The 13,295-nt window shown below is 37.4% G+C and overlaps 1 pseudogene; it reads right to left on the bottom strand.

Annotated features, from left to right (window-relative positions):
• Positions 1–2,769: 2,769 nt before the first annotated feature.
• The window catches only part of LOC137228329 (protein zyg-11 homolog A-like), a 105,767-nt pseudogene continuing 95,241 nt past the window's right edge, over positions 2,770–13,295 (bottom strand).

Raw genomic sequence — 13,295 nt, 5'->3', positions numbered from 1 at the left:
GCCTTTCCTCCCCCCATGTCCTCTGCCTGCCTCTTGTTTGTGGAAACCTGTAGTCTCCCAGGCCTCCCCTGAGTCACACAAGCCTGGCTCAAGAATTAGTGATTGAAAGCATGTGAACACCGTAGTGACAAAAGTAGCAGTCGGCCCAGGAGAACTGGCAACAATCTAAACAGTAAATCAGTCATATAGTGGTCACAGAATCTTTAGTTCCTCTCTGCAGTACTTAGATAACAGTACCTGATACACATTTCCTGAGTTGTTTTACAGATGCTAAAACCCCCACCAAATGGAAGAAGTTAACGGCTTGATGACCATGAGCACATAGCCCCCAGGCCTATTGGAGCTTGAGGACTGATAATGTTAACTGCTAGCTATGACACTCACCATCAAACAATTAGAGAATTGTGCACCAGCTGATGACATACCCTGCAACTCCCCTCACTCACCTTGCCTTTAAAAATGCTTTCCTGAAAACCACTGGGAAGCTTGTGTTTTTTTGAGCATTAGCTGCCCCGACCTTACCTGGCCCCTTACAGTAAACACTGCTCTTTCCTTCATCACAACCTGGTGTCAGCAGACTGGCTTTACTGCCAGTGGACAAGCAGACCTAAGTTTGGTTCAGTAACAAAACACTCTATGAAAGAAATTCATGAAATATGCTAGAAATCCCTGTACGCTGGGGGAGTGTTCCTGCCTTATTTGCTTCAACTTTCATAATATTGCCATCTTTATATGAGGTCCAGTAAGATTCATTCCTAGTGAACCCCCCTAATTAATCAGTACAGAAATATTATATGGAAAAGTGTTGGCCTCAGTGAGAAGATACATTTTCTAAAACCCTGTGATTACACAGCATTATCTTAGTGTCTCCTGCCATGTATCCTGGGAAATATATTGCTGTACAATTAACAGGAGCATCATCTTAGTACGTTGATCAAGCTAGAATTGCTTCTTTAACAGCTCCCTTCCCACACAGAGCTTAATTTAAATTCCCCAATAAAAATTACATATGACTACTCAGTAAAGACTTGGGGAGTTGCTTCAAGCTCTACTATTTTCAAATCCTGAACCCCTTTGCTCTGGTGGTTGCCCTATGTTCAGCTTCTTCCCTAATGCTGTTCCATGTAAATGAAGTCCAAACATTTTGATTTTGTGATTGCCTTTAGCTCTATACTTTGCAATTTGGGAATTATCTGTGTCCTACTTTCTGGCTTTAAACCCAGGCCTTTGGAACTTTTTCTAGACTTTCACTTGTCTTTATGAAAACAGATCTCTAACCTGATTTTTACAGCTACATATTGATTTGGAAGTCAACTAGAAGGTAATCTCCATAAGAGCAGGAATATTTATACTAATGTATCCCAACATCTGGAGTAATGCATAAGTGTTTAGTTTATATTTGTTGAATAGATAAATGGATGAGGAATCTGTGTCGCAAACAGATAATTTTTTGAAAGTTTCACAGTTAATTACTAATGGAAGAAGCAGCGGAACCCAGGTTGCCACCCAGGCACTTTCTAATAGACTTCATTGCCTATAGTTTTCTTTTTTCTTCTGGTGACAAACCAAATATATTTATTAAATATTTTTAGTAAACAGTAATTAGGAGGGATTTACTGTACTTTGAGTTTGAGTTTAAAGTGTGAAATTGTAGTAACCAGCCTCCAAGATGGCTCCCAATGATACCATGTCCTGGTGTGCACGACCTTGACTGTGGGCTGAAATTATTGACTCCCTCTTGAACAAGGTAAAGGCTACCTCCTGAGAGATCCTGAGACAGAATCATCTGACTTGACTCAGTTATACCATATCAGGCTTCTGACCCCTCAGAAACTATGTGGGATAATATATGTTTTTGCTTTTAAGTTCTAAGTTGTGGGGTAATTTGTTAAGCAACAACAAATAACTAATAAAATCATTTTTAAAATAAATGTACCACCATTTACAACCAAAATTATGAAGTAAAGAATATTATATATATACACCACATACACATATCTGTGTGTAATATTTATACATTATATATTTTGTTAAAGCTGTCTCTATATGTATTACCTATGTTATATATCTGTGGAGTCCCTTAGGTTAATAAGATCATTCAACACAGAGGGGTATTTCTGAAAATTGCTGAAGTAAATTCTGAAGTCATCTAGAATGAAGGCTGCGATCCCCTGCGTTTTGGGGTTTGCCTCACTGTGCTCCCAGATGCCACACAATAGCTGCAGTATTTGCTGGGGTTTTTACAGCAGACACGATACATAGCCCACAGTGACCAGAGTAGTACTGAAACTGAGCAGGACCCTGTGGGGCTCCTGGGCGTGGAAGCCTTTCTGTAGTCCCCATTTCTTGGGACTAGGCTTCAGCTTCCATGACCTTGCCTGAGTTCCAAAGGGTAGGTTCAAATGGTTGCTAGTCAGGGAAGGGAGGGGATACAGAGACAAGGGAGGAGCAGTCAAGAAACAATAGCGCAGCCTTGGGGCAGGATCCTGGTTCTGACTCGAGTACACATGAAAATATCTTTGAGCTCTTCTGCAGAACTCAAACTCCCAACAACTGGGAGATGTCACTACTTGATGAAGCATTCTTCATTCCAGAGAGAAGTTCACAGTTTGATAACCTTGAGCACCACAGAAGCTCATCAGGAGACCACCTGTGGCCAGATTAAAGCAATGCAGGCTCTACACATACCCTGATCCTTATCAGCAACCCCGCCCTTGAACCATTGCTATAAACCTCCTCACCAAATCCCCCCTGGTTGGGACACAGTTTCTAGGGCACGAGCCAACTGTGTCCCCCTTTGCCCGGCAAAGCAATAAAACTATTCTTTTCTATTTCACACAAAAATCTGTCTCTGAGATTCAATTTGGCACTGGTGCACAGAAGCTGAGTTTTCAGCATCAGTACCAAGAAGTATCTGTAGGTCACAAATGCTGTCATATGACACCTTGAACTTGGCCATTTCTGGATGTTTCCATGCAGATCCTGGAAAAGAGCACTCCTATGAAGATCATGGAATATTCAAGGCTGTTAATCAGATATCAGATGGTATATGAGGCCTGCAGCAAAACAACTGACTCCCACTTCTTTGCTGTGAAGCAAACTGCTGATATGCTTCACTACATCTTCAGTCACTAGCTTGGAAGAGAGTTCTCTGACTTCAGCTATGTTGTTCTCCAAGCCTTGAGTGAAGAGTGCCAGTCCTCAGTTTTCAATAAATTGCTTGCAGGCAGCTAGAGATTCATCTTCAAGATTCCAAAGTGCTTTCGAAGTAAACAAGAGAGCGACATCATGTGAATTCTCAGTATTCTTTTGTTTTCCTACTGCTAGAAGATCCTTGATTGCCATGAAGAGCTTTCCTTTAGGTTGTGAAGTTTGCTGAGATGAGCGTTGCACGGCTAGAAAAGAGTTGGAAGCTCACTGCCACTATGTGCATGCCTTCAGAGCCATCTCGTAACAAACTTGGCAGCATCATACCAGTCTAATGGAACACTGGCATGGATCCCTGTCAAGGCATCACACCAAGGAATAAACTGGTTACTCCCTGAGGGAAACTCCATAGCTTCGAAAGACTTTGTATTCCACCACATCTTTCAGAACACAATCTCTCCAAGGTAACAATCAGATCTTTCAGGCAGACATTAGCCAGAGTAAGGAGATGCCTCCTCTTGCACCATGCAGCAGCCCAGGGCATCCTTTTGAAAGTAGAGAGGGACAATGGTATTGTTCCAGAAGCTGTGGTGCAAGAAGTGAACCAGTAAACCATGATGCCCAAGAAGGGAGAAGGTGTCAAGCTGGACCTGGATTCCTGTGAGATGTAATATGGGCCTACTCTATGAATAGGGCACACTGCACTCCTATTGGGAATGTTTTAATATCTACCAAATTGAAATGATAGGATACAATTTTCTTGATCTAAAGTAAATTTCAAAACTTCCTATGGAAATAATTAATGAATAATTAAAAAAATAAGAAACTACAACAAAGACATATTCCAATGAAATTTTAGACATTAAAGTATATCAGATAAATCCTAAAATTATCACCACTGGGGAAGGGGGCAGGATATTTAAGATATGGTAAGGCAATGGATTAACAACCACAGAGTTTAAAGAGAAGAGATTTTGATCAAATAATTAATGGCTCCAAGGCAATGCTTCAAATCAAGAAAATAATCAAAATAAAAGGAATATCATAAAACAAGTAGAGATGATAAAAAATAATAAAATTTTCTCAATAATAATCCTTAACATGGCTATAAAAGCATTCAGATGTTACTTCAAATAACTGAAAGAAAACACATTAATATGTAAGAATAATAATTTGGATGAAAAAAATCTCTGATTATATCAGCAAAAATTCTAGGTAGTATATTTATGTTCAGAGGGGTAGTATTTTTCTTTTTCACTGGGATGATTTTTATTTTTGGTACAAATTGATGCACAGTATCAAAGACAGTGCATCTGTGTTTTTATATATAGGTAACATGTTACCCCCCCAAAAATTATCCCATTACTTAGTACCTTAAAAAAATTCATTTATTATGTCACACAATTTTTTGAGGGATCAGAATTGAAATAAGAATATGTAATTTCAAAATCATTGAAGAAGAATAAAAATGGCAAAAAATACTTTTCAAAAATGCTTACAAAACAAGAACTAGAGAAGGAAATATCAAGGAAGCATATAATACAGAAAGGTATAATAACTTTATTACAGCAAGATGGAGATAATAAGCTTTGATTGGATCCAAAAGCAAAATCTAACATTATGCTGTTATAAAGGAAAATGTGAGAAATAAATGTTATAATTAAGTGGAATTAAGGAATTGTCTGTTCTCATTCTTAGCCCTCAGAGCCACTCTCCAGCAGCAAAAATAGATCACTTAATTGAACTAATTAACTGAAGTCTTTCAGAGTCCCTAAGAAGGCAGATGTTAAAAACTGTTGTATACTTTCCATTCCACTAAATGAATAGAAGAGAAACTAAATGCCCTAAGGCACAATAGGAGGGACCTATTGATTAGAAGTATGGGAGAGGGTTTTTATCTAAAAGGAAGAAAAATATATCACTTTAGAAAATTATATCATTTCATGTAGGATCAATCACACCAAAAACCATCTACCAGTAAGAATAGTATTTTAAAGACCACAATTGAGATCTTAGGTTATTGCTTTGAATTGGGTTAGAGTATTTCATTCCTCACTTAATTATGCTTACAAGCCTGGGAAATGGCAAACATTGATGATCATCCAGCAGAAACGTAGGGCATCCTAAAGCTAGCAGACCAACTATTGAGGGCATTTTCTGTTGAAAGGATTAAGGGATCAAGCTCTCTTCTTGTGAGCAGGGACACAGTTTTCTGAGAAGTGAAGGGTATCATTTGGTGTGAAGAGATAGCAGTCATTCAACAAATAGTTATTGTTTTACCTTATGTTTCACACAAAGTACTGAGGATAGAGTAGTGAACAAGGACTACAATGTTCCTCTTCTTCATGGTATTAAGTTCTAGTAAGGTAACTTAGAAAGTGAACATAACATAAAAGGAATCAATTAATTGGGGATTATACATTCAGAGAGTGAATGAGAAATTCACCTAAAAAGAGTGGTCAGGGAAGCCCTCTCTGAGGATGGACTGTTTTATCAAACCATAATGAGATACAGCTAGGTACATAAAATTCCGGGGTTGTGTGGGGAAGAATTCCAGACACAGGGAAAAAATGTGTAAAAGCCCAATGGTAGAAATAAGCCATGCTTTGTACAGAACAAAAAGCCAGACAGAGTGGCTGTAGCACAGTATTAAGGAGGACAGTGAAGAGTGAAGTTTTAAGAGATAGATATTAGCTATATTATATAGACCACAACAACATGTTTGGATATTATTCAAGGAACAATGAAAAGCAACTGGATAAATTTAAGCATATGGAATGAGGATGGTAACTGGCAGAGGGTGGAAAATGTAGGGCTGCTAATTTTTTTTTTTTAAGGCTATTCTGTTTGCTATGCTGAGAATTAATGGGAGGGGAACCAACTAGAAAGCTACAGTTATAAGCTTAGTGAATATTAGTATAGTTTTAACCAGGGAGGTAACAGGAGATATGGAGAGAAATAGACTCAGTACATATTTATATTTGAGATAGAATGAATAAGACTTCTTAATGAATTAAATAGGGTAATAGTGAAAGAAACAAATGAATAAATTAACTACTAGGTGATTTGGCCTGACAAACTAGGTGAAAAGTCTTAGCATTCATGTATACAAGAAAAATTGGAGAAAGAAGTAGTCTTGAAGAAACGGAGAGTGTGATTTATAATTTTCTTTTGTACACCTGTAAATCTGATAAGTCTATTAGATGCACAAGCGATGATGACCTTTAGATGTACAAATGAAGAAAGTTGAATATAACATGATATATATGTACATACATATACTTTATGAGCACAAATATATGGATTCTATATTAAATTATATATACTAAAATTACCTTAACACAGGATGATTTCTGTTTTGCCAGCTTCACTGAGGCATAACTGACAAATAAGATTTACATACATTTAAAATATACAGCTTGATGTTTTGATGCATGTAAATATTGTGAAATAATTACCACAATTAAGCTAATAAATATATCTATTACCTTGCATAGTTACCACTTTCGTTTCTTTTTTTGTCATGAGTATGCTTAAGAGCTATCATCTTAGCAAATTTTGAATTTCAAATATACAGTACAGTATTGTTAATTATAGTCACCATACATACTGCATATGTGTATATATATATGCATTATGCATATATATTACATTATATTATACTATATACTATATATACTATGTAATATGTATATAATGTACTAGGCATATATATTGATGGGGTTCAGGGCAGGGTGTCTCAGAATGTGTCATTTTGGCATGTGAATTATGGATTATTTCAAATTGAAGACAATCAAGGCCCAACAGACTCAAGAAGAGCTTTTTAGCTACCCCTTAACTGCCTAAAAGAATTTAGATAAGGCACCTGTACCAGGAAGAGAGATATTAGCAAACATAACTTTATTTTTGCATCAGAAGGACTTAGCCACATAGCACAGCAAACAGGCAGACATATGTTTACCAAACATATGCTCTTCCCATCTTCCTGTGAATTGTCTTAGTCCCCTTTGAAGTTCCAGACCCCTCCCTGCTTCTCCTTGGCTCAGGATGGCATATAAATCTTAACACTCTGACGTCAGTCAGAGAGCTTGGTATCTTTGGGATTCCCATGTGTATGAAATTAAATTAAATGCTTTTCTCCTGTTACTCTCTCTTTTGTTACAGGGGTGTCTTAGCCAAGAACCTAGAAGGATAGATGGGAAATTATTTTTCCTCCCCTACAGCATACTACATTAGATCTCCACAACTTATTCATCTTGTATAACTAAAACTTTGTATCCTTAGACCAACATTCCCCCATTTCCCCATGGCCCTAGCCCTTGGTAACATCCATGCTACTCTCTGTGTCTATGACTTTGACTACTGTAGATCCCACATGTAAAATGTTTTTATATACAATGCATACAGAGTGTAGGTTAAGTTTCAACTTACTGTCTCCACAAGTATTTAAAATTAGGTTAATTATTTTCTGATGAAATTTGTTAAATCTAGAACTTAAGAACAAATGGGATAGATCTCTCCCTGCCCAGATTAAAATTCTAGGAAACTGTGAAACAATCTCAATCATTATCAAGGAAGAAAAGATAGTAAAAGTTGAACTCTCAAGTATTCAGAAATAAATGGCAATGAGAATGCATAAATTAAAACTTACGGAATTCAGGAAATATTTCACCACTGGAAGATATACTTCCTTTAATTTATTATGGGAGTAAATAAAAATAAAGTCCTACTCAAGATGCTTGAAAATAAAACAAATAAACCCACAGGAAATATGAGACTAATTTACAACAAAGTCATTAATGAATTAGAAAACAATGGACTTGCAGAATGGCCATCATTAAAAAGTCTACAAATAACCAATGCTGGAGAGGGTGTGGAGAAAAGGGAACCCTCCTACACTGTTGGTGGGAATAAAATTGGTGCAGCCACTGTGGAAAACAGTATGGAGGGTCCTCAGAAAACTAAAAACAGAATTACCATATGATCCAGCAATCCCACTCTTGGGCATATACCCAGACAAAACTATAATTCAAAAAGATACATGCACCCCTGTGTTTATGGCAGCACTATTCACAATAGCCAAGACATGGAAACAACCTAAATGTCCATCAACAGATGAATGGATAAAGATGTGGTACATATATACAATGGAATACTACTCAGTCCTAAAAAGGAATGAAATAATGCCATTTTCAGCAACATGGAAGCAAATAGGGATTATCATACTAAGTGAAGTCAGAAAGAGAAAGTCAAATATCATATGCTATCACTTAAATGTAGAATCTAAAATATGACACAAATGAACCTATCTATGAAATAGAAATAGAATCAGGGACAGAGCAAAGAGACTGGTGGTTGCTAAGAGGGAGGAGTTGGGGGAGGCATGGACTGGGTGTGTGGGATTAGCAGATGCAAATTGGTATATATAGAATGGATAAACAGCAAGGTCCTATTGTATAGCACAGGGAACTATACTCAATATCCTGTGACAAACCATAATGGAAAAGAATGTGAAAAAGAATGTATATATGTATATAACTGAGTCACTCTGCTGTACAACAGTAATTAACACAACATTGTAATTCAACTATAGTTCAGTAAAGAATAAATTAAAAAAGAAAACAATGGACTTGGTAAATATACGCAAGCTCAATTCCTTAAAATAGTGAGTACATAAAGTGTAAAACAAAATGTAAACACTTTATGAAGGCTAATTAAGAAACACATAACCTAAATAGACATTTCTCCAAAGAAGATATAGATTGCCAACAAACACATGAAAGAATGCTCAACACCATTAATCATTAGAGAAATGCAAATCAAAACTACAATGAGATATCAGCTCACACCGGTCAGAATGGCCATCATCAAAAAATCTAGAAACAGTAAATGCTGGAGAGGGTGTGGAGAAAAGGGAACACTCTTGCACTGCTGGTGGGAATGTAAATTGATACAGCCACTACGGAGAACAGTATGGACGTTCCTTAAAAACCTAAAAATAGAACTACATACGACCCAGCAATTCCACTACTGGGCATATACCCTGAGAAAACCATAATTCAAAGAGTCATGTACCAAAATGTTCACTGCAGCTCTATTTACAATAGCCAGGACATGGAAGCAACCTAAGTGTCCATCAACAGATGAATGGATAAAGAAGATGTGGCACATATATACAACGGAATATTACTCAGCCATAGAAAGAAACAAAATTGAGTTATTTGTAGTGAGGTGGATGGACCTAGAGTCTGTAATACAGAGTGAAGTCAGAAAGAGAAAAACAAACACTGTATGCTAACACATATATATGGAATCTAAAACAAAATAAGGTTATTAAGAACCTAGGGGCAGGATAGGAATAAAGACACAGATTTACTAGAGAATGGACTTGAGGATATGGGGAGGGGGAAGGGTAAGCTGTGACAAAGTGAGAGAGTGGCATGGACATATATACACTACCAAATGTAAAACAGATAGCTAGTGGGAAGCAGCCCCATAGCACAGGGAGATCAGCTCGGTGCTTTGTGACTACCTAGAGGGGTGGGATAGGGAGGGTGGGAGGAGACGCAAGAGGGAAGAGATATGGGGATATATGTATACGTATAGCTGATTCACTTTGTTATAAAGCAGAAACTAACACACCATTGTAAAGCAATTATACTACAATAAAGATGTTAAAAAAAGAAAAAGAAAAAAAGGAAAAGAAGAAATGTCCTGGGAAACAAAAAATAAGTCAAGAAGTAAGGATGAGTCCAAATGCTGACAAACTATTGAAAAACATAAAGCCCCTCCCCAAATTAATCCACAATATGACTGGTCTAGCACCGTAAAAGGATAGCATATGATGAGACAGAAATCTATCTATAAGTTATTCTAGAGTTCCTTAGATTACAGATACTATGGTATATAGCCCAGCTGAGGTACATGGAATGGTTCTTTGTTCCTGACCTCAGTAAATAACTAATAACAATAAAAAGAAAATATTTCTGAAGTTACAATGGAGTTATAAGCTTAGGGAAACTGTGAGGCCTCTGTACAGGAATAACTTCTAAGCCATAACAATATATGTGTTAAAAAAGGAGACAGCAGGCCCAAAAAGGAGTCACTTGTACTAAACCCCAGGTCAGAAGACCAAGAGTTAATACTTAACCTAACTGCAATTTCAACACCCACCCCCACAAGGAATATGACCTTTAACCATCCAACCTGGAATTTCCTGGTCAGCATGGAGGAAATCTGCTGATAGACCCTTTTCATTCCCCTTAGGAAGGTGACCTTGCCTAAAACAATGCATTCCTTGCTAATAATTTCCTTTTTTTCCTCTCCTTCTCTGCCTTTGAAAACTTTCCTTTTCTGTAGCTTGACAGAGCTGAGTTCTTTTCTATTGTTACATGGGATTTTGCCCAATTCATAAATTGTTTAATAAAGCCAATTTTATCTCTAAAATTTGCTCAGTTGAATTTTTGTTATTTAAATGTATGGCTCTAGTTATGTTAATCAAAGTAAGGAGATTTCTGTGAATTAACACCTCTTGTTACATCTATGCAAATGAAACTGGTCAAATAAAGCATAAAATTAATGATACTGGCTTATAAAATCACAAAACAAACTTATGGAATGGACATGTTTTAGGGATAACCACTTGATAAGTATGAACTATGGGAACAAAACTAACACATATCCCTGCCAACATTAGCCAAGTGTGAAGCAAGTCCTTTGGTGGGAAGTGAGTGGTGAGCACTTTGTACCCTGAGATAAACCAAAAATAACAGGGTTTTTGCTTTTGTCCCCAGACTAATTCCTTAGATTTTCCTACAAATTATTGATTCTCTAAGGAAAACGATTTTATCATTGACTTTTTCAAAGCTGATACCTTTATAAATATGATAATCATGAGAAAAAAATTTTTTTCAAATCTGAATAGACTAACTGGTAATATTGTGTTTTTCCCTTTAAATGTCTTTTGCATTTTCTATTTAATTATTCAGTCCTTCTAAGTCTGACACCCTTGCATTTCTGGTAAACAGAGTTCTCGTTCCTCAATTCTTTTGTCTCTGAGTCATTCCTTCACACAAAGGTAGTTCAAATCAAAGTTCTTCTCTGGGATATTTTGCTAGAATGATGAGAAGAGAGATTCTGATGGGATTCAGGACAGGCCACACCAAAATGTGCCACTTTGGCATATGGCTTATATGGAACTGACAATCAAGGCCCAACAGACTCAAGAAGAGCTTTTTGCCTCCCCCTCAACTGCCTAAAAGATTCTAGATAGAGAGCCTGTATCAGGAGGAGAGTTATTACAAAAGATGACTTTTTTTTTTTTTTACATCAGAAAGACTTATCTGCAGAGCACGACAAACATTTTCTTTCTTTTTCTTTTAAAAAATAAATTTATTTATTTATTTATTTTGGGGTGTGTTGGGTCTTCGTTTCTGTGCAAGGGCTTTCTCTAGTTGCGGCGAGCGGGGGCTACTCTTCATCGCTGTGCGCGAGCCTCTTACTGTCGCGGCCTCTCTTGTTGCGGAGCACAGGCTCCAGACGCACAGGCTCAGTAGTTGTGGCTCACGGGCCTAGTTGCTCCGTGGAATGTGGGATCTTCCCAGACCAGGGCTCGGACCCGTGTCCTCTGCATTGGCAGGCGGACTCTCAACCACTGCGCCACCAGGGAAGCCCACGGCAAACATTTGTTTACCAAACATTTGCTCTTCCCATATTCCTGTGAATTATTTTCTTCCCCTTTGAAGTCGCAGACCCCTACTCCCTTCTCCTTAGCTCAGGATGACATATAAGCTTCAATTTCCTGACTGCCAGAGAGCCTCACAACTTTGGCATTCCCATATGTACACAATGAAAGTTTTTATTTTCTGTTGTTAATCTGTATTGTGTCAATTTAATAATCAGGCCAGGCAAAGAATCTAGAAGAGAAGGAGAAGTTTTCCTCCCTTACAGCTCTTTCACACTGGAGATGAGGTTGAGAATGTGGGAGCGCAGAAATACACACTGGAACCCCAAATTTCTAGTCTCACAGTTGAAGAAAACAAAACAGATGCAAGAAGGAAGTGGACTTGTAGAAAGAAGCCAACACTACAGGAAACAGACCAGTCCCAACAGGATTAAAACAATTATATCCAATTATCCCAGACTCCTTACATCAACCCTGACCATCCTTCAATATGCTCTTATTTCCTTTTTGGCCTAAGCTAGTTCAAGCTTGTTTTTAATCCCTGATAATGAAGGGAGCCCTAACTAATCAAACAATATGGTATACTCAGAAGTATATGAAATGTTCAGGATGAGAGAAGCGGCTGTTGGGGTGAAGTCTAAAGAAGTTAGTTGGAACTTGTGTCGCCAGATGGAACAGAAAGGCTGCTTAAATCAGTTTTGCCAAGGGTGAAGATTGTCACTAACGATTCACATGTGAATATTATCCAAATAGTGGTTTTATACCTGACACGATCAACTTTCATTTCCCTTTACAAGTTCAGTTTGGCAACTGACAATCAGTCATATTATGAGGCCTAATGGGAGAAAACTGAAGTTTGAAGGCAAATGACTGATTTTTTTTAAGGAAGAATTTTATTTTATGGTAATTCTGGTTGAAGTTTTCAACCAAAATTCAAGTTTTTGCCTGCGGAGGTTATGTGTCAACTGATGGTAGGCCAGAATTATTTTGGAAGTTGAGGTTTATCTCAGTTTCCATGCATTCAGATCCAGTTTTCCATCTTCTCTCGACAACTTTTTCACATAGAACTTAGAAATCTCCACTGATGTCCCCAGCATGTGTGCTAATTTCAACACTGTTTTTCCAAGTTTTACTCAATTCTATGCTGACTTACTTCAAGGTTCATTCAACTCCTCTGCACACTGACTTGGTCCTAAATTAGCTATTGGAAGCCTGGTGATTGACTGAACTTTTGTCACTATGGATTTGCCTTTCTTATTTTTACTAGATTGATATTCACTACTTTTTAATTTGGCTAAGTGTTTTCCTTTCCATTAAATTGATTCTCCTAGTTGATGATTACAGTGAAGCACTGTATGTGGCGAACATTATTCTAATATACCTTCTTTATCTTAAGCCCATTTCAGTCAGATTTTACCTGGGAAGGATTGCAAGCCATTGTGCACTGCTTTTAAAAATTAAGCTA

This window comes from Pseudorca crassidens, chromosome 7 (assembly GCF_039906515.1).
Source record: "Pseudorca crassidens isolate mPseCra1 chromosome 7, mPseCra1.hap1, whole genome shotgun sequence".
NCBI classification, from domain to species: Eukaryota; Metazoa; Chordata; class Mammalia; order Artiodactyla; family Delphinidae; genus Pseudorca; species Pseudorca crassidens.
Note: the sequence above shows the minus strand (reverse complement) of the source record. Positions and strands in the feature narration are given on the sequence as shown.